General features: G+C 39.3%; 1 protein-coding gene across 2 annotated transcripts in view; it reads right to left on the bottom strand.

Annotated features, from left to right (window-relative positions):
* Positions 1-26,121, bottom strand: part of NKAIN2 (sodium/potassium transporting ATPase interacting 2) — a 693,641-nt gene that overhangs the window by 349,923 nt on the left and 317,597 nt on the right. The gene's annotated exons all lie outside the window — the stretch shown is intronic.

Below are 26,121 nucleotides of genomic sequence, written 5' to 3'. Positions count from 1 at the left end.
TACTTGACTCTGTACACTTGAGATGGAATCTATGGAAGATGTTTCTTCTTTAGTTGTTTTATAGCATTGGTGAGGAAGCCAGCGGAAATTCCACAGGATATTCTAGCTGCCTCACCATAAATATATGTTATGGCATTTCAAACCCTTACACAAAATTATTTGGCATCCTGATCACAATGTTCATTTTAATACAACACTGAAAATGTTCTTTTTCTTCTGAGTTTGAATTACAGTGGACAGTAGAGGTAGAAAAGCTTAAGAAAAATCTGTTCAATGGATTATGTTATCTATTTTCTAATATGCATATTTGTGAAAGTAAGGAGGTATATTTTCTTTCTGCCCTGCTATCCACGTTTTCACAGATGGCTACATTTTTGCATTAATGGAGACATCATAAATTCTAGATTTGGAAATGCCATCTCCCTACCATACTGCAGATCCTCTACACTAATTTCTGACCTGTTGTCTAGTCATGCCTAATGTCAGTACTTCAAAAAATTCCCTTGATAAATTATTCCAATGTCTAATAAACCTTAACATCTGCAAATGCTTTTCTAATGACTATTTTTCCTATTTGCTAGTTATTCCTGATACAATTCTGTGTGTTTGGTAATTTCAGTCTACAAAACCATGATATTGCATATATGTTTCATAAATCGACACAATATAAACTTTTCCCCCATTTTATTTAAGGCCATTTCCCCTTTTTATACCACCAATGTCCTTTGCCTCTCAAGAATTCACAAACTTATAACTTATCCCTTTGTTTTGTTGCCCTTTCCTCAAGTCATACACATTACAGTTCTTTAATCTGACTTTCTGATTCATATGTTTAATACTGTTATTTTTTTTGTATTTGACTGGATTATCTCCAATTTGTTATTTTGTTCATAAGTAGTACATACTGTACACTGTACTCAGTCTGTCTTTACCACAGTTATATGAAAAGAGGAACTACTTCCCTATTCTTATGATACTCAGTTTTATATGGTCCAATATAACATTCTCTAACTTTTGACAGCATTCCACTACGAAACATTTAGGTTGCTGTGAATTAAAGTACTACTCCCACTTTATGGCTTTTTAAACTAGCATATTCATCTTTTATAGGTCTTAATATTAATTTGCTATAAGTGCATCATCTGTTTTATCCAAATTAAATCTCATTCTGTTAAATTCTGCCTACTCCTCTAAATTCTCAAGATCCTTTTACAATCTCTCTCTCATTCCTGCTACAATCTGTCTGCCTAATTTGGTATTCGGAATGTACTGAGTTTATCTATTGTTTATACCTTCCTGTAAATAATTTAAATGATTAAATCCTATACTGAGCCCTGTGGTGCTCTTCTTGCACTTCTCAATGTGATATTTCACCACCTGCATATGGTCTGTCATCCCACTTTCCACTTGAAACCCAGGCCTGCATAATCTTATCTAAGATTACTTGAAAAATCTTACATATGACCATATCAAAACATTATTTAAATTTAGCTATTAAGTTTCTTATGTTACAGATATTTAAATCATTGTCAGACTGCCAGATTACTGGACAGGTGACCTTTGCTTAAAATTATAACAAATAAAGCTTTAGTGTAGCAGATTAAACCTTAAATCTAAACATTTCTTCAGATTACTCTTTATGAGCAAGATAATTTCTGATTTATAGATAATACAAATCCATTCTAAAAGCACCTATATGTCTTAGGAGCTCAAGACCCACTGGAAGTCTGGGACTAAGTCACATAGGTTCTTCTAAAAATTCAACTCCTTAAGCCAATAAGAAGGCACCTGTTCAGTAATGGTATACTGAGCAATTCACTCCACTGCAGGCTTCCTCACAATACTGCACTGTTCCCACCCAATCCTGAAGGTCAGATATGCCAAAGCAAGAAGAGGACAAAAATGTAGGCTTCCTGGGGAACATTAGTTCTGGCATTTCCTAATTTTTCAGTGCTTGAGTCACAAACGTAACCTTTTTATTTATTTGTTTATTTATTTATTTCTATATTACACATGCACTCTGGTGGAGGTAGTATAACTGTCTTTTTAGGACACTAAGGAGGCCTGTATTTATTGAGTTGAAGATTCTAATTTCTATTTCCATGTTGCATGCAGTAGCTGATTTAAAAGGTATCTTTTAAAGTAAGCACACAGTGGTGGAGCAATACAATTCAGCAATCCACTTTGGATTTGCTTGTGGTAGCAGAGCCTCTTATGTTTAAAATAATAGTATAACTTCTTTTTTCAAACTATCTAGTCACAATCATTCAAAATGCCAACATCATGTGAATTTTATAATTTTTTAAAATAAACATCTGCTATTAATGGACAGCCACCACAAAAAAGCTTTCAAATTATTTAAAGACCCCCCGCTTGTGAAAATGTCATGTTAAGTGTTTGCTACCTGAACACTTGCAGATGAGCATTGAGCATAATTATCTTGAAAAACAAAGATGCTCCCACTCCCCACTGGCAATTATTTCAGATGCTTCAGATCTGGCACATCTCTTATCTCTGGATCACATACAATCATAAATGCTTCTTTTTGTCTCATGACTTTCAGCTAATAGTTTTGGAAATTTGGCACCGAAGGTCTGTGACAAGGTACAAATCCCTCTGGTACTGTCTATTATATTAGCTAATTAGAAACACATTTTATAAGAGCTCTTCAAAGAGCTGGAGTTGTCCTTTCCTCTCTCTCTCTCCCCCCCCCCCTTTCTGGGGGTTCTAAGGAGCTGCATTATCTGACAGCGACCACCGCAAAGATATAACAGCCAAAAATCAACAAGCCAAGAACCTTGGCAAGCACACCCTTGATTACAAGCAGACAAAAGATGCTGCCAGAGGGCAATACCTACACCCAGAGAGAGAGTCACCATCTTGTTATTTTGAAAATCTATACTGGAAAGAAATATACCTGGATGGCTAAAGTGGAATATCTAACTGCTGATTACAGTTATTGTTAATCTGTGAGGGACATAGGCACTGATCCATGAAGCCAATCAAAATTCCTTCCTTTAGTGAAAAGGATTTTCATAAACAAGGCATAAGCTGTAATGGAATCATTAACATGCCACTCTTCAATGTCACAGAGAACTTCAGCTTTGACAAACCTTCACAGTGGACAGACTGGAAGCAGTATTTTGCAAGATTTTGAATTGTCATTAAGCTCCACAAAGGAACTGGACATGTACAGGTATCTTCTTTAGTGTATGCTATGGGGAAGCAGGCATAGGACATGTTTAAATCCTTTGACTTTAGTGAAGACAGTCAAAAAGATGACTAGGAAAGCATTCTGGCTATGTTTGATACATGCTTTATACTCCCAGAGACACGCGGTTCATGAAAGAGCATGCTTTCACCAGAGAATTCAAGAATCAGGAAAATGAGGTCTGCATACATTGGCTGAAAACTGTGATTTTTGGAATGCAAAACATGAAAACATCAGACACAGGCTGGTTATTGGGTTAACATGAAAAAAAGTTTCACAGAAGCTACAACTGAAGAGAAATTTAACCCTAGCCACAGCTATACAGAAAGCAAAGTATTCTGAGATGGTGATACAGCAAAACATGGCAAATTGAGAGACTTGAAAAACCTGAAACTAGTTTAGGAACTGTAAACAGGCATTCAAGTGTTAAGGTCATTATCATAAAACCCCTGAGACAAGGAGAAAGAATACCCAAGCTAAAAGGGACACATTCCAGCATACATGCACAAAGTGTGGAAAAAGTCATATCCCAAGAGGTGCGCCATGTCCGGCTAGAGGTACACAGTGTAATAAATGCATGAAATACAGACATTTACAACCAAGTGTGAGCAAGAGCATTTTGAGTGTGTTCCATCTTTACAATACCAAAGCAGGCCAAGAACTGAATATCTTCCTCAATGGACATGGGTTAGATTCAAGTGTCAAGCAATCTATCTCAGAGTAACCCTAGACAGATCTCTCACATATCTGAACCACCTGAGGAAAACTTTGGCTAAGGTAAAGATGCATAAAAATCTTCTAAACAAATTGGCTGGCACTTCATAGTGAACAAATGCTCCAATTCTCCAATCATCTGATTTAGCCCTCTGTTACTCTGCTGCAGAATACCATGCTCTGGTCTAGCTCCATTCATCTCTCATCAAGCTGGTTGTTATGATGCCTGTTTAATTGAAAAAGATGCTCTGTATCCCCAAAGGATTGGTTTATTATATTTTAACAAGAAGTTTTAAATTCCTCTCAATTCAGCTGAAAACATATGCTTTAGCAGATGCAATATCATGCCCCACATCAAGGTATTTTCAGTATCATATACACCCATTGGTCAGACTGCAGGGGGGAAGGAATAGATGGTGGTACTATGCCAACCTCCACTCACAAATTCAGTTCCGCCCATGTGACTTTCCAAAATGAGAAGACACTCACTGTAGGTTATGCACATGTTTAAAATGTGACCATGTATGTTCTCTGGGCTTCACTGACTCTGAGTTTAGCTCCATTTTGACTGTGAAAGAAACAAAAAAGTAATGGAGCTCACCCAAGGACTGCCTACTTGTGGCACCAAAATGAGACTTCATAGCACACTGTGCAACAGTGTTATCCTCCCCCTCCAATAATAAAGTGACATCTGAGTTGGCATCAGACTGAGATGAATGGGACAATTCAGACTTCTTAGAACTACTGCCCCAAATTTTCTGCAGACTTGTGGACATCCGTGCATTGTTTACACTCAGTTCACATTTTTTCGGTTTTAGTCGCTACCATTACTGTTAAAGACTCTCTGCCCTCCCACTCCCCAAAGAAATGAAATCTGAGATTCTGGAGAATGAGAGCTTCAGGGGGGTGCTGGTCCAGCATCTGGATGCATACCGGCTGTTTCTGACCCCTACGTATATTTTCTAGTCCCTTCATCTCATCTCTCAGCCTACTAATGCATCTCTGCCAGAGAGTCTATCGAACACTTAGAAATATCACACACAAACCTATTTGCCAAACCTAGCTATACTTAGTAGGATTTCCTTGAAACCTTCAGAGACTTTGAACAACACAATTCACTCTGCCTTCATAGTTAAAAGACAATATTTGCATAGCGCTGACGTAGAGTCATGTATGAAAGTAGTATTATTGTAGCCATGTTGGTCCCAGGATATTATAGAAACAAGGTGGGTGAGGTAATATCTTTTATTGGACCAACTTTTGTGGGCAAGAGTGACAGGCTTTCGCTCTTACACAGGCTCTTCTTCAGGTCTGGGATATGTACTCAGTGTTGCAACTAAATACAAGGTGGAATAGATTGTTTAGCATAAGTAGTTAACACATATTTCAAGGGACTATTCAAGGTGAAATGACCAGTTAATTCTTCTCCAGTCATGGGGGCAAAGGGAGGCAGAAGTGGGGGGTGTTAGTGGGTTAATTTAGGCAGTTGGACATATTAGTCAGATCCTAGGCTAATGTTCACTGAGAAATAGTGATTATTGTGAAATAGTCATTAGAAATAGTGAACATCCAAATACCATTGAAGTCACTGCAAGTCTGTTCATTAGAGTATTTGGATTAAGTCCTTAGTGTTGAGATCCACAAGTGAGATTTAGTTGCAATTACAGAGATTTTTACTTTCTCTGGATGAGCATGGAGAAGAGGAAGGGCAGAATCTCTTTTCATTCTATATACAGTTCTGTACAATTGTGGTTTTCTTACATTACCATAGCCACCCAAAAACTTTGGAAAATCCATGTTTTATAAGTCAGTGATAGCTAATTAAGATGCTTTGAAAAGCTTACATTCCAGGGTTGGGGGATACAGCAGCACTAAGAGCGCCAAGGCCTTCTGGCTGGCAGTCTTGATTTCAGAGGATGTTGGCTGTTTTGAAAAGGACCAGACAGCTACAAAGGCTGCACTTTATCCTCCAGAGAAAAGCAAACAGATTACTGGGGACTTTGCAGACGGTCCAGCTCTAAAAAGACTTCATCTAGCACAACTGTTTAAAGTCAGCTAGTCTGCAGAGCTGACCAGAATTCTCTTCATTGGCTTTGAAGGCTGAGACTTCAGGAGGGTAGTGCAATTCTGGAGGGACACAACTGAACTTCAGTAAACGAGGAGTTTGGCAAATCAAAGTGGTTCAGTATAGCATGAAAAGATTCTTTACAAATCTGCAGAATGTTGGATTAACTACTAAATATAGCTGTAACTACACCAACAAAATAAAAATAATTCCTTCATGCAACAGGTCTAAAAAAACCAACAACAAGTCAAAATAGGAATAATTAATCTCTTGAAGCAAATTTAATGTGTTTTAAAACTCGTATTTTGCACTGAAATCAGAAAACAATACACACACACACACACGTACCAATAAGAAAATGGATTGCATATATTTAAAGGATGCAATGTACAACAAGAATTTTTCTTATTAATCAATCAATATTTGACTGTACACACATGTAGCAAAAGTGCACACCTACAGCTATACTTCATCTGGTTTAATCAAACCTTGACAGATTCGTTCTAAAGAGTGTTTATGCACCTGTTTCTCATGATTTAGTCATGGCTCTGCAGTATTTCAGGATGCTATAAAGAGGCTGGTTTTAGCACATTCTGGCCTTCAGAGGACTTAACAGGTAGAAACTCTAGTATGTTGCGGCTTTATCTTCACCTCTTGTCAAATATGCCCTATTCAAATATCCCCAAAAAGTTCTTTGGAATTTTTTATATTTACACTTTGAAAATTAATCCAGAGCAAGGTTGGCATCTCTTAAACTACAGATGTAAGAACTCAGGACATTCAGTTGTTAAGACATTACTGGCTGGGAAGCCTGCCATCCACATCCACACTTGATGCACATACATTGTCTTTTGGCTCTGTACATTCAAGCCCATCTGCTTAGATGGCAGGGCGCCCACTCATCAGTTAGTTGGATTGTTGCACTAGGGCATAGGTGCCAAATAATGGTTTTATATGGTCAGCCTCCATAGCCCTGACATCTTTTTTGCAGGAAATTGGTGTTTTGGCACTGCCGCAGAGAACAAATATACCATGTCTCCCTACATCCTATCACACCTGCTGAAACAAACCTATGTGCCAAAACAATTTTAAAAACTCCTGTAGAGAAAAGGAAGATACAATGTTCATGGTCATGGATACTCAGAGACACGATGCACTGCGAAAAACCATATATGCTAATGAGTCAAAGTATACAAAGAAAACAAGAGAGATGCATTGCCCATAGGTCAGACTAAGGGGAAAAAAACCCCAAATCCTAAATTAAAATGGAATTAAGGCTAGGAGTAAATACCATTAACATAAGGGTAAAAACCCATTTTAGATATGTTGCAATTACGCCAAACCAAAGCATTACAAAGCTAAGAAAGAGTTAAGGTTACTCTTAAAAGAAATCTAAACATAATAAGGTATGCAAATACACAAATAAGGCATTCAAACAACCTTAACTCTGCCCTGTCGTGACATCATGCAATAACCATATGATTATGCGAGTCACTTTAGTGTTTGTGGTCCAAAATTAGATGAAACTTTTTAAAGACACATTTTAAAAATATTTTCCCTTCATGACATGGCTCTATTTCATGGGCCAGATTCAGCAGTATGGTAAGAAATTTCTAAAAGTTAAGAACATGATTTTCTATGCTGAATGGGATGTAAGTGATGACAAGTGAAAAACTTGAACTACTGGGGATCAGTGTTGGAAACAATACTCTGGAAGTAGCATTTCATACTAGTTGCAAGTCCATTATTAAGAGACCTATAAGCAGCTTGGAAACAAATTAAAACATTGCTGGTAATTGGGTTTGTAGAAGCTGTAACAGAATGTATCAGGCTCTTCCCCCTCCCCTCGCTGGCTGCTTACCAGACCGCTGTAAGGGGATACAACTGCTGGATCCCCCAGTGATTAAGCCCCACCAGATTCTGAACATCCAGCCACTGCCCCAGTCTTGGGGTCCCAAGGCGTATTTTTGGGGTACAGGCCCTCTGTCTAGCACCTCAAAATGACAGCAGCAACAACACAGTCTCCTGTCCAACCCCAGGAACCAGTGATGACTCCTCAGACATACCTATAGCTTAAACACACTTTCTCCCAGATCTCCATGGCTTACCTCTTCGAGGGGCAAAGTGGTAGGTGTAGCACAAAGACAATTTGCACAGAATTCTTACACATTACTTCTATATAAATTATATGAGAAATACACAGATCTGCACAAAAATAATAAACCCTACATGCATTTCCCTGCCTCAGTTTCCTCAATTTACTTCAAGACATTCTTTGGGCTGGGGTCAATGTTCTTGGGACCCACCCAGAATTCTCCTGCTCCAGTACATGCCTTATGTTCTGAAACATGGAACCTTTTCCCTCCATCAGCTTGCTTTGACATAGGCCAGTCAATGCCCTTCCTTCCTGCTGGCCAAATTTCCTGTGTGTCTTGCTCCCAGCTCCCATGTGGCAGTGAGTCTGTTTATAAATATTCCTACCAATACCAGGGCTTCTTTGTTCTGTATCTGGTAACTTTCCAATCTCCTGCTTCCCCCCTCCTTCAAACAGGAGGAAGTTACCATATCGGAGGTCAAGCAATCCCTGCTTAGCATATCCATTACCCAAACAAAGCATCCAGTCATCAAAGTTAAGTTGCCATTGCCCTCAGTCTGATGTGTAACACTGTTAGTGATGGTGGATACACATCAATGGGTTCTTTGGGCTGGGGTCAACTTCATAACAACTTCATATCATCAACCAGAATTGATAAATTGTACAGACAGATCCCTAAATCATCACAAAGAGTATTTGGAAACCAATCACTGGTCAAGATAGACGTTAATACAAGTTAAACCTACTGTAGGTACCATCATCAAAATAGTAGTATCTCATCACATTGGAGTCTACAGAGATCATTTAACCCCCCAAAAATATAGGATTCAAGAAGAATTCTTGAACTTCATAAATAAGGCCTTAAACTTAAGAAATTTCTTGCAAGACATATGATATATGTAAATTAAAATTGGTCATTTACCCTGAATAAAACCAGTTTTAGCCTAATGTATTCTATATAGAGGACCATTAGGGGCCATAGAAAAAACAGCTGAAATATCTAAGGATATGAGTAGCAAGACCTAAATCAGGCCTTCAACAGAAGATTATGAACTTTAACAAGGTTCATTTTTAGTACGATGACCCTATGTACAGCACGAATGAAAAATCATACCCATTTATGTTGTTAAACATTCAGAATGACACCCAACCTTTCCTAGCATTTTTCAGAAAAATAGCAGACTGTAGAGAGGATGATAGCTCAACAAATTATAAGGAGATAGGAAAGGTCAACTGAGTGAGGAAATAAACAGCTGATACGTTAAATGGAATGGGAATATATCCATATGTCAAGATAATGTTTGATATTAGTAATGAAAGGAGCAGTAGCTTCCACACATTGACAAAAGAGCTAAGTTCAATTTTGTCTCAATGAGCTCACCCAGACTGACACACAAATTTAAAGCACAATTGAGCTAGGCAGCTTTGTCACTGCACCCGAAAGTGCCACACCAGAGAGACTTGTGATGGCAGTTTTATGACAAGCAACTGTACTGTCTGATATCTTCAATTAGCAAGCGGATGAGTTTTTCTGAGGGGCCTTCCTGAGTTCTTCAAAATTACATGGGGTGTATTAATGGTGTTATAAAAACTTAGCAGATCTCTCCTTTTCTACTCTGCCCTATAATGCAAAAACAAGGAGACATTCAATGAAGTAAGAAGCAGTAAATTTATAATTTCTAAAAGGAGTTAGACTCATAGATTCATAGTCTTTAAGGTGAGAAGGGACCATATGATCATCTAGTCTGACCTCCTGCCCAACGCAGGCCACAGAACCTCACCCACCCACTCCTGTAAAAAGCCACTAACCTATGGCTGAGTTACTGAAGTCTTCAAATCATGGTTTACAGAGAATCCACCAGCAACTGAGCCATGCCCCATGCTACAGAAGAAGGCTAAAAAGCCCCAGGGCCTTTGCCAATCTGCCCTGGGGGAAAATTCCTTCCCAACCCCAAATATGGTGATCAGTTAAACTCTGAGCATGTGGGCAAGACTCACCAGCCAGACACCCAAGAAAGAATTCTCTGTAATAACTCAAACCCACCCCATCAAACGTTCCAATACAAGTCATTGGCACAAGTCATTTGACTAGTAGTCAAAAACAGTTAATTGCCAAATTAGGCTGTCCCATCATACAATCCCCTCCATAAATTTATCAAGCTCAGTTTTGAAGCCAGCTAGGTTTTTTGCCCCCACTGCTCCCCTTGGAAGGCTATTCCAGAACTTCACTACGCTGATGATTAGAAACCTACGTCTAAGTTACTCCTCTTTGCAGTGAAGAACTCAGTGCTGCAGGAGGTTGATCAAGAAAATACTATTAGATTTTTAAAACAGCTGGCTGATTCTATGACCATTAACAACATTTGTTGCTATGCAAAATGAAATTCCTGCTTAAGTTAAATTGAAACACATGCTTCAGAGTAAGCTGCAGGAGTCAAGAAGGACCCCCCTCATACCAACACATCAAAATATACTAACATGTCACATATAAAAACTATGTTAAAAGAAAGTTAAGGCAGCAAAGAAAAGGACTTAAAAGTTAGGAAATGTCAGTTCCTCTCCAGTCTTTAATGACACGATCACATACTATATAATGGTCAATGAATAGATGGTATTTCAGTATCTCTTTATTTTCATCATTCAATGAAGCCCCAGTGACTTATTTGTTGAATGCCATCCAAACACTGAATTGAATACAGAATAACTCTCACAGGCTTTTCAACAGTGCCTATCACTGTACCGTCTGAGAGCTCCATAAACATTATCTTCCACCTTACCTCACCAAGGTGTCGTGTAGTTATTACTACCATTTTATATAGGAAACTTCTGGAACAAATGAAGCAGGGGTTCCACAGATAACAGCATCATTTATTATACAGCTCTGGTTCATTTTCAGAGCACTGTCCATCCTGTGCACTGGATGAGGCAGGAATTCGTTAGTATGTGATCACATAATTAAAGACTATCATAATACATATGCCCAAGTGTCCCATATTATGATTGAATGGGCAACATTGTTTCTGGAACTTGCTTATTTTTGAGTTCTTGACTTTGCCACCTAAATCATACTCTTTATATATATAATTTCCTAAGGGAGACATGAGTGTTTTTAAGAAAACAGTAAAAAGAGAAATTCCATTACATGCAACCATGTGATTCACACATGGATCATCAGCAGGTTTGTGACATTCAGACCCTCAGCACAGACATCTGTCATTTAAGCCAATGAAGTCCATGGTAGCAGTAGTAATCTGTTAGTCTCTATGTAGTCCAGCCTCTGTTCCCCAATCCTTTGCATCAGAGTTACGCTCTCATTTAAGCTTCCTCCTTCTCCTCCACATGGCCTAGGCCCCAGCAGGACAGCACTGACAGAACAATCTCCCTGTTCTCAATGCAAGGTACCACAGCAGCTGCTGTCTGCTGTGAGGAGCAATTGCAGAAAAATTCTTGGGCAGCCTCTGAAGCTTAGAGTATGCTCATCGAGCTCTGACCTCAGCATACTTGGTGTGGTTGGCATGGAGTGCTGTAGGGGTAGATAATACTGAGTGTGGACAGAGTCTTTGGAGGGCTTTGCTGCCATACTCGAATAATCCTCTACAGAGCAGTAATTTTCAGAGGCTTATCTAGAGGGGTTTTCACAGTAACAAAAAGGCACTTCTCTGACTCCAGGATGACCCTGCCTGCTAAATTTCAAGCCCATACTTGAAATATGGAGGCACTAGAACGTCTCAATGAAACAGATACATTTTATTAACTTTGACGGAACACCATATTTCCCCCTAAGCCTTTTCTCAAAAATTGCTGAGCTGTTTTAGCTGGAAAAAAATTTTTTTTTTTTTTTTGGAAAGTTTGCCTGAAGCAGATATCTGGCATGGAAAATTTCAGTCCAAATGGTTACAGTTTAGGAAAATAATAAGTAATTGTAAACAGGGTTTTAAAATGAAAAGTGTTAAGCAACCTTAACTATAAAGAACTATTGCCAATTCTGGCTATAATTATACAAGTCAACAGATTTCTTTTCCCAACGTTCCTCTGGAACATCAGATATTGGGCACTACTTAACACAGAACACTAGAATAGATGTACTAATAGTCTGATCTAGTAGGAGAAATCCATGTTCCCTATACTGACACTTGAAGTAGCAAGATGCTGGAGCAAAAAACTCTGGAGTCTTATTTCCATTAAATGGGAAATCTCAGGAGATTTACCAAATCATGTTCCAGGCCTTGCAAGACTACTTTTCAATGGTCAGCACTTTGCAACACTTAATAGCTTGCAAACTCCTCTGCCTTATTACTGGCTAGTCCACAGAAGCTGCTGTACTCAGGTAAGATAGACTCATTTGTAAAAGAGAAAAAAGAGAACAAGAAATAATGCAGAATTGGGTTAAGAGAAAAATATTGAAGAAAAGTACAGGGTAAAAGGAAAATTATACAACAGGTTAAATAAATAAGAAAATGACCAAATACATAAACAAGAGGTCATTGAAGGATACAATGGTGTCTTTAAGAGCTGGAACAGGTGATTTATTGACAGAAGAGAAAAGTCAATGATAAAATTTAGATGTTTGTGCCTCACAAAGACATGGGGACAGATGTCAGAAACAGAAAATCCCAAGAGGAAAAAGAAGAAAAACTATATGACATCAGTGTCTGACTAGAACTGGTCAGCAAGAAATTAGAAAGTCTGAAAAATAAGAAAACTTCAGGTCCAATTAGATTTCTATCAATGAACACTAATGAAAAGGCAAGACAGAGAAAAGGAACTATTGGCATGTATTTACAGCCTCTTAGCTACAGGATGGTACTTCTGTAGAAAACTAGGTAATGTGTTTTTTGAAACGGACATATGGAAAATACAGAAAACTATAGCTTTGTTGCATAAATGAGACTATAGGAGTAGGAATAGAAAACCATTAACTGGTGGTGGGATGGGACAGAATTGGAAAGGTTGACGTTAGGAGTATCAACACTCACCTAAGGACTTCAACAAATGCTCACTTTGCGAGCCTGGTTGGGGATTCATTTGAGCTGGGTGGCTGGAGACGCTGTTGCTGGGACCAGGAGCTTAGAGCTCTCCCCTAACTCCCTTCACATGGTCCTCATCTGTCCCACACTCACTGGAGTTCTGCGGAGATGATACTAGTTCTGTTGGGGGGTGCAACATCACCTTGTGGCCAGCCATGCTTGTGTAGTGCCCTGCCTCTGTTTTGCCCTTCTTCAGGGCTCCTTAAACAAACAGCACATGGTCTTGCTCATCAAGTCACAGCCCATTCAAAACGTAATCACCAAAACCTTCCACTCAGTCTTGAGCTGGGCACAGCCCCCTCTCCCTGAGGTACTGTGCCTTCCTGCTGCCTGAGCATCTAGAGAAGATGCCAGGCTCTCTCTGCCTTCTCCCAAAGCAAAACTTCTGACCCAGCCCAACTCCTCTCCCGGCAGCTTCACTCCCTAGTTCCCCTTTCTAACTCTATCCTCTCTGAACTCCCTCTGACTCTTTATAGCCCACATGCAGCCCGACAACCTTAATTGGCTCAGCTAGGAGTACCTGATCTGGCAAAGGGAAGCTGGACTTCTTTCAATCACTGGGAGCCAATGACCTTGTGATGGGCAGGCCAGTGATGTGTGCTGGTACCTTTGCCCACCTCAGGCTCCCACCAGGCCACAGACTGCACTGGAATTACCTGGCTGCCAGACTTTAAGGCAGGGGGTTATATAGGAACCACCCCTCCAGACCTAGACACATTCAGTCTGGCACCCATTTTGCTGCAGCAAGTATGTTGGAAGGGAAAAGTACAGTAGCAGATAAGGCTAGGGCCATGCTTGCTGAGGCACCCACAGCTGCAGATGCTGCAAGGTAGGATGTCCAACCTGTATCCCTATCCACCCTAGTGCTGCTCTTCCAGATGCACTGGGGGCTGTGCATGATATACATTTACTGCCACCGAGAAGTAAGGGATGCAATGGTTCCGCTTTAGCTGCCCAGCAGGGTCTGACAGGGTACATCCAAGCAAAATATTGGCCTCCCCTACAGCATGAATCCAGTGCAGAATCCAGATGTGGACCTCTAACTGCAGTTGGGGGCTCTCTGGCATTAGTCCTGAAAACTAGCTTGGTTTATTGAAGGCTCTAGTCTCAATGTCTTGCACAGCTTCAGGCTCCCGCATATTGACACCTTTCCCTGTGTGTAGAAGTGGTGGCCAGGGACTCTGGCCATCCTGACAAGTTTCCTAGTCAGTGGCTTAAAGGGATGTGTAGGAATTGGATCATCCTCCTACCTTATGGTTTCCATTACATCTGTGACCATTGAAATCTGCACTGGAACTCCCCTGTGTATAGCTGTTGAGGTGCTATCCACACCATGTTAATAGACTCATAGAAGATGAAGGTTGGAAGGGACCCTCAGGATGTCATCTAGTCCAACCCCCTAATCAAAGCAGGACCAACCCCAACTAAATAATCCCAGCCAGGGTTTTTGTCATGCTGGCTGGATTGGAGGGGGGGGGGCCTTGAGGTGTATTCAGGAGCTCCGATTACTCCCTTCTACACCAATCTCGCTGGCTGGATTGTGGGGGAGGGGGCATTTATTATGTTACTTAACACCAATATGTCAAAATCATAGTAATTTATGTGAGATATGCCATGCCAGGTACTGTTAGAAAGGCTATAATGTGTAAGTAAGATGATAATGTTTATATTCATGTGTTATATGTGTAATGGAAGTTACGGATATATTTGATATATCTGTATTTCAAATTGTGCTGTGTCTGGGTCACACCCCAGACAGGATGGCTGCAGAACAATAGCCTGCTTAATGGCCCACAGGTATAAGGGGCCAGGGAGAGAAGCCAGAGATATACCTGATCAGTCACCAGGATTTATTCATGTGATTCTGGATTCCATTTTGGCTCCTGTAAAATTCCACAAGCAGCATGGCACAGACCAAAAGACATAAAAGGCAGCTGCCCGGGATCCATTTTGTCTTCAGTTACCAGTCTTTAGTCTGTCTTTCAGTCATCACCTACCTCTGGATCAACTCATCTACTGAAGCTGTGAAACAAAGGTCTGAGACCCATCAAGGTACTGGATGTTTACCAGAGGGACTATACGAGCCTGCAAACTCCACAATTCTTCTAGAAACCTGATATATATGGACTTTCAAATCATTTGTATGTATCTGATTGATTTAATCCTTTAACATTTCTCTTATAATTTGTTTCTTTCTTTTTATAATAAACCTTTAGTTTTAGTTACTAAAGGATTGGCTGGCAGTGTGGTATTTTGGGTAAGATCTAAACTTATATTGATCTGGTACTGTGGCTGACCCTTTGGGGTCAGGAGGAACCTTTTTGGGTAAAGAGCATAGAGTTTAAATAACTGGTCTCTTTACTGGATCTAGTGGCTGATTGGGAGCCGGAGACTGAAATGCAGTAAAGGCGGCTGTGTATATTTGTATATTGGCTTCTTGATAACCGGTGTGGAGAATCAGAAGCAGTTTGTGGCTGGTTGGGAAGTCTGACTTCAGTGTCACCCACCAGTGTTGGGAGAATCTGCTCTCCTTTTGCAGCCTGCCCTGACCTTGGCATTTTCAGGTGGCTAGCCTGGGCACCGAAGGGTCACAGCTTTGTCTAGCCAGGTCTTCAAAACCTCTAAGGATGGAAATTCCACCACCTCTCTAGTTAACCCATTCCAGTGCTTCACCACCCTCCTAGTGAAAAAGATTTTCCTAATACCTAATACTAATTGCAACTCAAGACCATTGCTCCTAGTTCTGCCTCTACTAACACCAAGAACAACCTACCTCTATCCTCCCTAGAGCCCCCTTTCAGGCAGTTAAAGACTCAAATCGAATCCCCCCTTATTCTTCTCTTCTGCAGACTTAACAAGCCTAGTTCCATCAGCCCATCCTCTTAAGTCATATGCTCCAGCTTCCTAATTATTTTTGTTGCCCTCTGCTTGACTTTCTCCAATTTGTCCACATCCTATCTGTAGTGGGGGGCCTGAAACTGGACACTATACTTCAAATGTGGCCTTACCCGTGCTAAATAGAGGGGAATAATCACTTCCCTCAATCGGCTGGCAATGAGGCCAGACGCCAGAGCCAATACTCAGAATCAAAGTCAGAAAGAATTGGAGCCAAGAGTCAGAACAGGGTTCTGTGGATTGAGGCATAGCAGGAGCAGGGCTGGGAAAAAGCAGGAGCTACCACAGGCATGGGCAAAGGCTTTGAGCAGCCGCTGAACTGCTGTTGCTGGGCTTAAGAACTGGCCTGTCAACACTTCCAACAAGCAGCCAGTGTAGCCGATTAGGCAAGGCACTGTAGGTCAACTGCACTGGTTAGGCTGTCCAGAAACTAGCTCTGCTGCATGCCATGATTCCAGACAATGAGGATCTTCCAGAGTGAATCTCTGGCTAAATCCTCCCCTTCAAGGGAAGGGACCACAGATGTCTGAGCAGTGGGTCCTATGATGCATCACTCTTGCAGGCCTGCGTTGCCAGCAGCTTCACCCCAGAATCCGTTCCTAATAAACTTGCCCTTAGATAGCCACAATTTTGGAAGAAAGTATATTGCATAAGATGGCTGCACTCCAACTCCTTCGCTTCCATTGCCAGTACGACCTCTGAAACAGCACCTATCTCCAACCATGTGGAATTAGCATGGAGGCTCAGGGCTCATAGGGACTCAAAGAAAGGGGGATAATATGCCACACAATGGCACTATTCCCCACTTTCATGAATGTACGGGCCCTTTACACAATTAGTCTGAATCCTTTACTCCCCTTTCGTGTTGTAAAGCAAAAGAGATCACAGGGATCCTAATGTGGATATATCAAATACAAAACGTTACCGTGCTAAAAGTTTGGGACACATGGATGTGACTAACAGCATGCCACAAGAGTAACAATTGTGATTACTTCATAGAGAATCCCAAAAATTAAAAGAAAGAAAAACACTTACTGGTTATTTCGTCCATTTCTCTCCTGCAGCAAAATTACCACCTAAATAACTGTTTTGTCTAGGCAAATGCCAACATACCCCAAAGGAGGGGGGCATGTCTGCCAATTTTCTTGGGAGACTTTCATACTAACAGTCTCATTTTTAAGACATGCTTCTTGATCTGGCAATGACCAGGAAGGCCACTATATTTGTTAAAACTACAAAGCATGGGAGGCGTTTCAATGGGGGAGAGCTCGTTCAATCATCGTTCAATCTGAAACAAAGCCGACGAGAACCAGACCTGCTGCTGCAACATTTTTAGAATACTTACTACTCTCAGACCAACTAATGATCATTTTGTGTTCTTGAAATTCATCCCTCATGAAAGCCCACCTACCAAAGTGTTTAAAATGCAGCTACCCAATACTGACCATCTGTATTGTAGTACCAGTGCTAACAGAAACAACATTTAGAAGGACTGAACAAAGATGACTCCCTGAGGTAGTAGCTAATACAATTCTGAAAACTTCAATTCAGAATTTAAAAGCCCCAGATAAAGCAAAGAAAAATCCCATGATGCAGATAGAGACATAATGAGTATGAAACAATGTGGTAACTTGATCCACAAGTAGTGAATCCATACTCCTACCCAAGACATTGACCTCCTTAAGCCAGCGGAGACTGGGAGAGCTGCAGAGTCAGCAAATAAGGTTCCCGTGGAGAAGCATTTTGTTTCACTCAAGAAGCCTTACAAGAACAAGGTTCTGAGTTGCATTCAGCCCACCTTGCTTGGAAGAGATGTCACCACAATACTAACAAACCAAAAGTGTGTTCAAACAGTAACAAGAGACTAATCGGATAAAAATCATGGAGGGTTCTTTCCAGTTCTGACAATTCACATGACTATGCTAGCTGCATTGTGAAAAATGGAGTTCATTTTTAGTTTTAATGCTAAGTTTTATATTAGAGTTGAGAAAAGGGGGGAAAACACCTGTTTTTTCCTGTGATTGTTATTTCAGCAGTGCAAATCCTACTGCGTCAGTGTGTTTCCTTCTGCTCTAAGTTATTTCACACAAAAAAAGTTATTCAAACCATTACAAATGTCAGCTCCTCTCTTATTTATAGAGAGATCTTGGTAAGAAATCAGTTCCTTATTAAATCAAGTATTTGAATAATAGTACAAATAAATACAGCATGGGTAGTCATCCGAGCCCAACATCATCTGAAGATTCAGTACATTGAAAAATGAACCTACCACTGATTCTGTCCAAGAGCTGAAACTTTATAATTGAAGTCATGTCTTTGATTCTGTTGTCAGACATACTGTAGAAATAGTTTCTAACTTGTTTGCAGCTTCTGCTGTGTTCCAAGAATACCTTTACATATGTCAGTTGCTTCTGGCATAATAAGAGTTTCCCAGGTAGTATGAATTTTTTTTCTTTGAGCGACTATCCTAAGAAAAGTCAGGTAAGCAGCCTTCACAATGCTTTCTCTGGCATTGTAACCAACTACTTTTCCCCGTAACTGATATCTGCTTATTTTCTTCTTGTAATTTCCTTTTGAAAAAAAATCCCTCACCTTATCTTTAAACTCCTGTTGCTTTGTGGCCAAGTGACTGGGAAGCTTTGATGGCTTTATTGATTCAAATACAAGCACAGGAGTCATACGGTGGTGTATGATTTTTCTACAGATCTCACAAATTTGAAACACCAAATTAGCAGTGTTTTGTCATAGTTCCTGACAAAAAGTTTAAAGCTTTCTCTGCAGAAGGACTCAAAAGTCCTCTTTGTCCAGTTGCTTTCTGAAGAACATTACCATCTATTCATTGTTACTTTAGTTCCAGCTGGAACAATTATTTTACACTTAAAAGGTAACTCAAGGGTGAAGAACTTCAATAGATGGTGTCCTTTCTACCCTCAAAGAGCAGCATGCAGCCCAAAACCCAGATCTCTGGTTCAGTGCATTTAGTCCCCCAAAGAATCTTAGGAATTATAGACAGACTAGATAGAGTTACTCCATCTCATCCAGAGTACTGGACAATTTCCAGTCAGAGTCTTCATTACAACTAATCTGGAATTTTTCAATTAAACTTTTTATGGTCGGAAGATGCAGATTTGTAAAAACCAAAACTATCTATGGGAATGTGTCAGTTTTGACAAATTTTTCATTGAGAATATTTTTTAAAATACTGAAATATTCCATTTTGACATTTTCAAAATGAAATATTTTAATTTTGCAGTTTGAAATGTATGTTATTTTACATGAAAAATTGAAATAATAATATTTTGAATTTATTGAATCAAAACATTTTGATTAACCTGAAATGAATTACCTTTTTTTTTTTTTTTTTTTTTTTTTTTTTTTTTAATTTTGGCTCACCAAAAATAGAGACTTTGCCTTTTCAGGATAGGACAAATTTTTTGGACCTGCTCTTGTCTCCATTGCTTTGTCCACACAAACTACTGTACCGAAGAATTCACTTGTAGTAATAGCAACACATACATGACCTTCTATGAGCATCTTAGCTGAATTTAAACTTAGCTAACTCTGCATCTATGATGACAGTCCCTACTTTCATAGCAGAAATTCTTCTGCTTCTGTTTTTCCACCACCCAGCCCTCCAGTCACTTTTCTTTCTTTTTTTTTTTCCCCTCTGTATTTTTCTCTCTGGAACACAAATGTATTAATAATTAATTTAGCCAAACATTTCAACTACTTTTTTTTTTTTTTTTTTTTTAAATATCAGACGTAACACTAGAACGTTGGATAGTTGCTCTATAAAGTCCCCATTTATTAATGGTCTGTTCAAGGAGTTGCCGCTGAACAATGTAATTCCTTTCAAATATGATTATAGTCTATGTGCACCCCACATTGTTTCTGGGTGTGACTATGACGGCATTTAAGAAGCTCCAGCTGGTGTGAAGCGTGACATCCCACTTACTAAGTGACAAGGCAATGGAAAAATATCAGTCTGGTGCAGCACACTTTTAACAGTCTTGCCACTGAATTCCAGATTAAACTCTAAATCCTGGGCTTGAAACTATGGTCTTCAAAGCATTCAGTGGACTGGATCTGAGAAATTAAGAGCCACCTCCTTCTGGTCCATGACCAGGACTTTACTGTATCAACTGCAATTAACAGGAATAATGGAACAGTCATCAACAATGGCTTTCTTGGCAGCCAGTGTTGGCTAAGGAGTATCTTGGGCCAATGACAAAATGATAACACTTTAAGGACTAAGGTCCCGACTCATCAAAGCATATAAGCACATGCTTAAGTCCACCCCCATACTTATGTACATGCTAAACTTTAAGCATGCATTTAAATACCATTGAAATCAATGGTATTTAAGACCATATGCCTAAAGTTTAGCTGCTTTGCTAAACAGATTGGACCTCATGAAGAACAAGCCCTTTGTTGGGTTTTTTCCCACAACAATAACTATCACCTAGGGAAGGAAAAGTGAAGAGGAGATTGCTCCATTAAATCCACTATGGACCTAATTGAAATTGCCTAGCAAATCTGAACCACCTGCGCTGTGCTTAGATATGATAGTGATGGGGGGCTACAAAAGCTCACTCTGAATATATGTATCAATACTAGAGGAAGAAAGGGGGGGAAATATAAAAAAAAAAAAGTACAATTGCTAATACAATAAATGCTATTGGAAGAAAGAGGACAAAAAAAGATTACTCTTTCCACAGTGTACATTCAGATTTTAATTACTTAAAGCACTATGATGCCACAGTAATGAGTGCTCTAAAATATCTGCTTTGATTAGATTAGATGTGGCAGATGGGCCAAAGATTGAAATACTTGGTCATGGAGAATTTACATACATAAATACTGTGCATAGAGACTAAAACTATTCTTTCACCTGTGGGCCAGAGTTGAGGTACATTGGCAGGAGCGTATGGCGGGGCCCGCAGTGCTGATGATTACAGTATGTTGATAGCTTTCAGTGGATAAATACATGACTTTATTCTCTAATGCCATCAAGCTGCCACCTTTCATGAGGATTAAATTTACTTATAACAAACAGCAAAGATGGTAACACATTAGTTCTACACCTGCAATGTCAAAATTTGAGGAAGCAAGTAATCAGGTGTTGGACAAGCAAGTGCTAACTATATTTGACATTTTCTAGTCCTATACATCATATATAATTCCTAGTAGTACTGGTTATTTTCAGGCTGTGATACATTTGCTTTTATGTATTTATTTATTTTTTACTTCTCTACAGTGGGAAAATGCACCCTGTTCTAACAGGTTAACTAACATGAGTTTGAGTGTTCAGGGTAAGATTTCAACTGCTGTATTTCAGCATAGTTCCACTGAAGTCAATATTGTATTTAAAATCATAATGCCAGGTAGTCTGGGGTAACACTGTGTGATGACAGTATATGACATCAACAAACCTTCAAAGTCTAGACTAACACGAGTTACTGCATGGCAAGCCAAGGTGTGATTGTACGGTGCACCAGCTTGCTATTCCTAGTAGTAAGCCAAATGGCACTTTGGGACTGTCAGCACACTGTATCAGAGTGTGCATGGGATGTTAACGTGTGGCAATCTGATGTGCTGTTGATTCACACCCTAGCTTGCTGCATAGTAACTTGCTTCATAGACAACCCTCAGAAACTCATTTGGTATCTAATTTTTCATATTGCTGGAAAGGGAAACAAATGTAAAGAAGTATCTCTAGGGCTTATTTTGGATAATCAGTCAACTTTTCCATGCTCAAGATTTCCCAGTAACCTTTCAATCTATGCACTGTTATCTGGGAGATACTTCAGTTTCCAGTATTCTGCCAACAAGCCTTATACACAGCAAAAAGATATGGAAGTCTGCAGTTTTCCAAATGGTGTTTGCAGACGATAGTACTAAAAATTGTATAGGCAAGAACTGCATTTGCACAGACCCCAAATTTTGAAAACAAGACCTTAATACTTTAGAATGACCCCAGAATCCCTATTTTACACTAAACAGGGTTTGAAGACTTCATAAAAAATTGAAAAATTCATAAAATTGAACATCGCAAAACACACTACAGTGAATAAGTTTTGGTATGGTGCATTGCATTGATTTTCTTCTTGTCCTTCAAATCACTGCAAAGTGATTCCCAATGCATTGAAGGCTTCAGAATATGGAGGGAGATGTTGCCTTGTTCTTCTTTTTTCTTATGTGGATTTTTTTTTCCAGTTGGGAAAAAATGGTTCATATAAACTGGTCACTCATAAGATCTGTGTTTGTAAAAATCGAGGTTCTACTCTAATAAACATTTTGTATGGTTTAAAGACTTTTTTTAATAATACATCTGAACAAAGTTAGGAAGACTAAACCCATACACAACTGAGGGTTTTTTTTCTGTTTGAAAAAAGTTTTTAGAATGTATTAGGGAAACTAGATAAGAGGGGAAGACATTGGAGAGCTACATTATTTTTGGGGTAGAGCTGGCCAAGACGTCTATATTAAGTAGTTTATGGGACTATTTATTTTCTTGTCTTTTTTCATCATAAATTATCCACAAATAGTAAATATATTTGAGAAAATTACTACTTGAAATTAGGCACCATAGTTAATAATTACGACTTGCAGGTTTTTTGTAGTGAATATATGAAATTAAATATTTGCACTGTGCTGGTTAGTTCCACAAATCATATTGGATTGTTTGTGGACCTGCTTGTATCGCTTATGTAACTGACAATGAATTGGGACTATTACAAATGCATATACAATTTCAAATTATTTTTGGGAAATATTTAAGCATGCAAATTAGAATTTTTTCTCTTTCCTAACCCCTTTCACACCTTCCCAGTGACAGTATTCATGCTTGTAAAAGCTCGTTTGTGCAAATACTCTCCAGAAGTGAAAACATGAGAAGCTAAGCAATTTTATTAAAATTTGTATGAATATTTGCATATTTTTTTGCCAGGCTGCCCAGTTATATTTATTTGGTGGGTATTCTTCAAAGTGTTTTCCATCAATGAACACAGGGTTCTAGGTAAATTTAAATTAAGAACTCCATCATTCTTTATATGAACTGAAGTTGTTGCTGCTTTAAAGAGTTTAGGTTACAGAATAAATCATTTGTTCATCTTAATTTAGGCCTGGATCAAGCTTTCTATTGACTTAGTTGCAATTTGGATCAGAATCTTTGGTTTCAACTCAGCAAACATGCATGTGCTTAACATGACAGTCAGAAATAGTCCCTTTGACTTCAGTGGGACCACAGATATGTGCAAAGTTAAAGCACATATAAAAATCTCTTAAGGACTGGGGCTTTACTAGCAACAAGGTTTTCTCTACTTCAAAAAACCTTTCATAACTCACCACAATTGTCAATCTACAGGAGCACAAGGGGATTTGTAACATAAGCACTTGCACTGAATGAATTATGTGGAAAATTACCCTACCATCCCCAGCCAGAGATTCCATTAGCTCTAATGCTCACCCTCCTGCCCTTTTTTTAAGTATTGTATTTTATGTACATCAACCACAGCCCAAAATTCTTAAGTCTGGTGAGATCCCGACCTAAAACAGAATACTCTCTTTCTGTAATAAATATTGTATTGAACTGAGCCCTTAAACTTTTGATTAAAAGTTGGCCAAAATGTTCAACTATGCCTTGGTTTGTAAGTGAGGCGAATTACTAAATATTGGTAATTTATTACTAAAATCTAACAAAGTGTACATAATACAGCTGCAGCAACAATCTCTGAATTTGTTAAAAGCTGATATAAAACTTTGGACAAATGCCTATTTTGAAGGAAGATATGGTATCAGACAAACTGGGAGAGGCTTTTAAAATAAATGATAAGCCAAAATATAGCTGTTTACTCAGATATCTTTTTAAAGTATAGTTCATTCCTTAGGTTACTGAAAGGAGGAAAAGCATTTCAGTTACAATTGTCAGCCTTAATGGATATTAAAAGACTTCCACTTTCAGAGTTACCACAGGATACATATACCTATTGACTGTGAGCCATGCATGGAAGATGGATTAATAGCTTTTTATCCTCCATAAATATAAATAATTTGTCTTTAACTCATCAAAACATCAAACTGAAACTGTTGACGGTATCCCTCTCCATTCTCCTACCATTCCTCTAGGAATCTTACAGGAAGAAAATCATGTATAGCATTTATGGAAAAATTCATTCCATGATCCATAGAATCTCAGGTATACCGGCCTTTCCTATAGAAAATTCATGGGGAAGTCCTATCTTGGAATAAACTATTAATTTCTTGGCTTGGCAGAAGGAACTCATTCCAAATGAATAGCCTGCCAAGAGCACTTCTAGTATTTTTATATGTTGCTCTTTCAAATCTTAGTCCATTTCAGGTTTCAGGTTTTTACTGAAGAGTTCAGTTAGCTGGGGTCAAGAAGTTGCATGCGGTGTTCTCTGAGCTGCAGGATTAAACAAGTGGTCTATGGAATGTTAATTAAAACTATATACAGCATCTGTGTGATTCTTTCCAGAAGCTTCAACTCAGGCAACACTACCTACCAGAATCAACAAAAAAACAAACAACCCTCCCACCCTGCAACATATGAGCTTTTTAGCTGTTGATTTTTTAGATTGTACAATACTGCCCACAGAAACAATAGTTTCCCTACCTGCACACTCATGGAACCACACTCAGGAACCACACTCATGCCATGCTGTAATTGGCATTTTGTAGCAATTGTGCCTTGCTCTGTCAGACTGGAAGTGTGGGGCATATCTTCTGGAAAGCATCAGAAAGCCTGAACATGTCCAGCTTACATTAAAAAACAAAAAGAAAAAAAACAGTGTACACAGAACATTGGTAACCAAGGTTTTGTGACAAATCCATCCAGGATCTACCTCATCTTTCACAGCCACACAGTATGCTTTGCAGTACCGTAGTCTTGAAAAAGAAAATGTTCTTGAACTTCCCTGAGTTTCCTGTCCATGAATCTCATTCCACTCTGGGAGCCAGATGGGAACACTGGCTTCAAAGGTTAGAAAATCTATTTCTTGTGATGCAGGAAGACTACTCAACCATAAAACATGTTATGCTCCTACACTTGCGAGAAGCGAGATGCATCACTTTTAAAACATTGCCTGACACTGGGGATAGTGAGGACCATGAGAAACCAAAAATAGCACTCACAAGATACTTTAAATCACAAAAATATTTACTATGATTGATATATGTTCCAACAAGCATGTCAGCGAGAGGGGGAAAATGTGGATGAGTATCATGCCCACCTACATCACCTTGTGAGTTCATGTGAATTAACAAATGTGGATCACGTGATAAGAGGGCAGATAATACAAGGATGTTTGTGAACCTAACTGAGAAGAAAAATTCTCCAAGACCTCCAAATGACTCATCAGAATACTGGATGGACATGGACATTGCTTGAGCAAACGAGAGGTCAGAAACACATGCTCAAAAAATAGAGCATGAAAACCTGGCAATAGGTACACAGACAGCACACAGGTACTACAAACTAAGAACTCAATCAGGAATTGAGTGTGGTGTTTTCAAATGGTAACCAGGAAAACGCAGGGTCTGGCCACAAAGATGACAAATGTAAAATGCTACAAAAGTGGAGTTCAACTGATGACATGTGAGAAAGCTAGTGGAAGAAGAATGAGCACATCTGGAAGAGTTTGAAGTGGAAGGCCCCACACCATTGGTCTCCCCTTTGGTAGTGGCTCAGAAACCAAAGCAACCAGGCGAGATCAAAATTTGCAAGGATATGCATTTACACAATGGGGCTATCAAGTGCGAGTGACACATCAACCCCACAGGTAATGAGATTATTTCAGATCGGAATCTAGCTAAATTATTCTCCAAGCTTGACCTCACAGCAGGATACCACCAACTTGAGCTCTACCTGAAGTCAAAGTACATAATAAGCTTCACAACACACTTGGGTCTACATCACTATAAACAACTCAGCTTTGGCATTTCTTCTGCCACAGAAATATTTCAAAACACCACACGTGAGGTACTAGCTGGAATCTCTTTTCTTAACATGAGTGATGACATATTAGTATTTGGCACCACATCTGAAGAACACAACACTCGACTAGCAGCTGTTTTTAAATGACTGCAGGAGCAG

Source organism: Emydura macquarii, unplaced genomic scaffold, assembly GCF_026122565.2.
Source record: "Emydura macquarii macquarii isolate MOO-44397 ecotype Brisbane River unplaced genomic scaffold, CSIRO-AGI_Emac_v2 contig_1146, whole genome shotgun sequence".
Taxonomy (NCBI): Eukaryota; Metazoa; Chordata; order Testudines; family Chelidae; genus Emydura; species Emydura macquarii.
The sequence above is the reverse complement of the archived record's forward strand: the minus strand, read 5'-3'. Positions and strand labels throughout refer to the sequence as shown.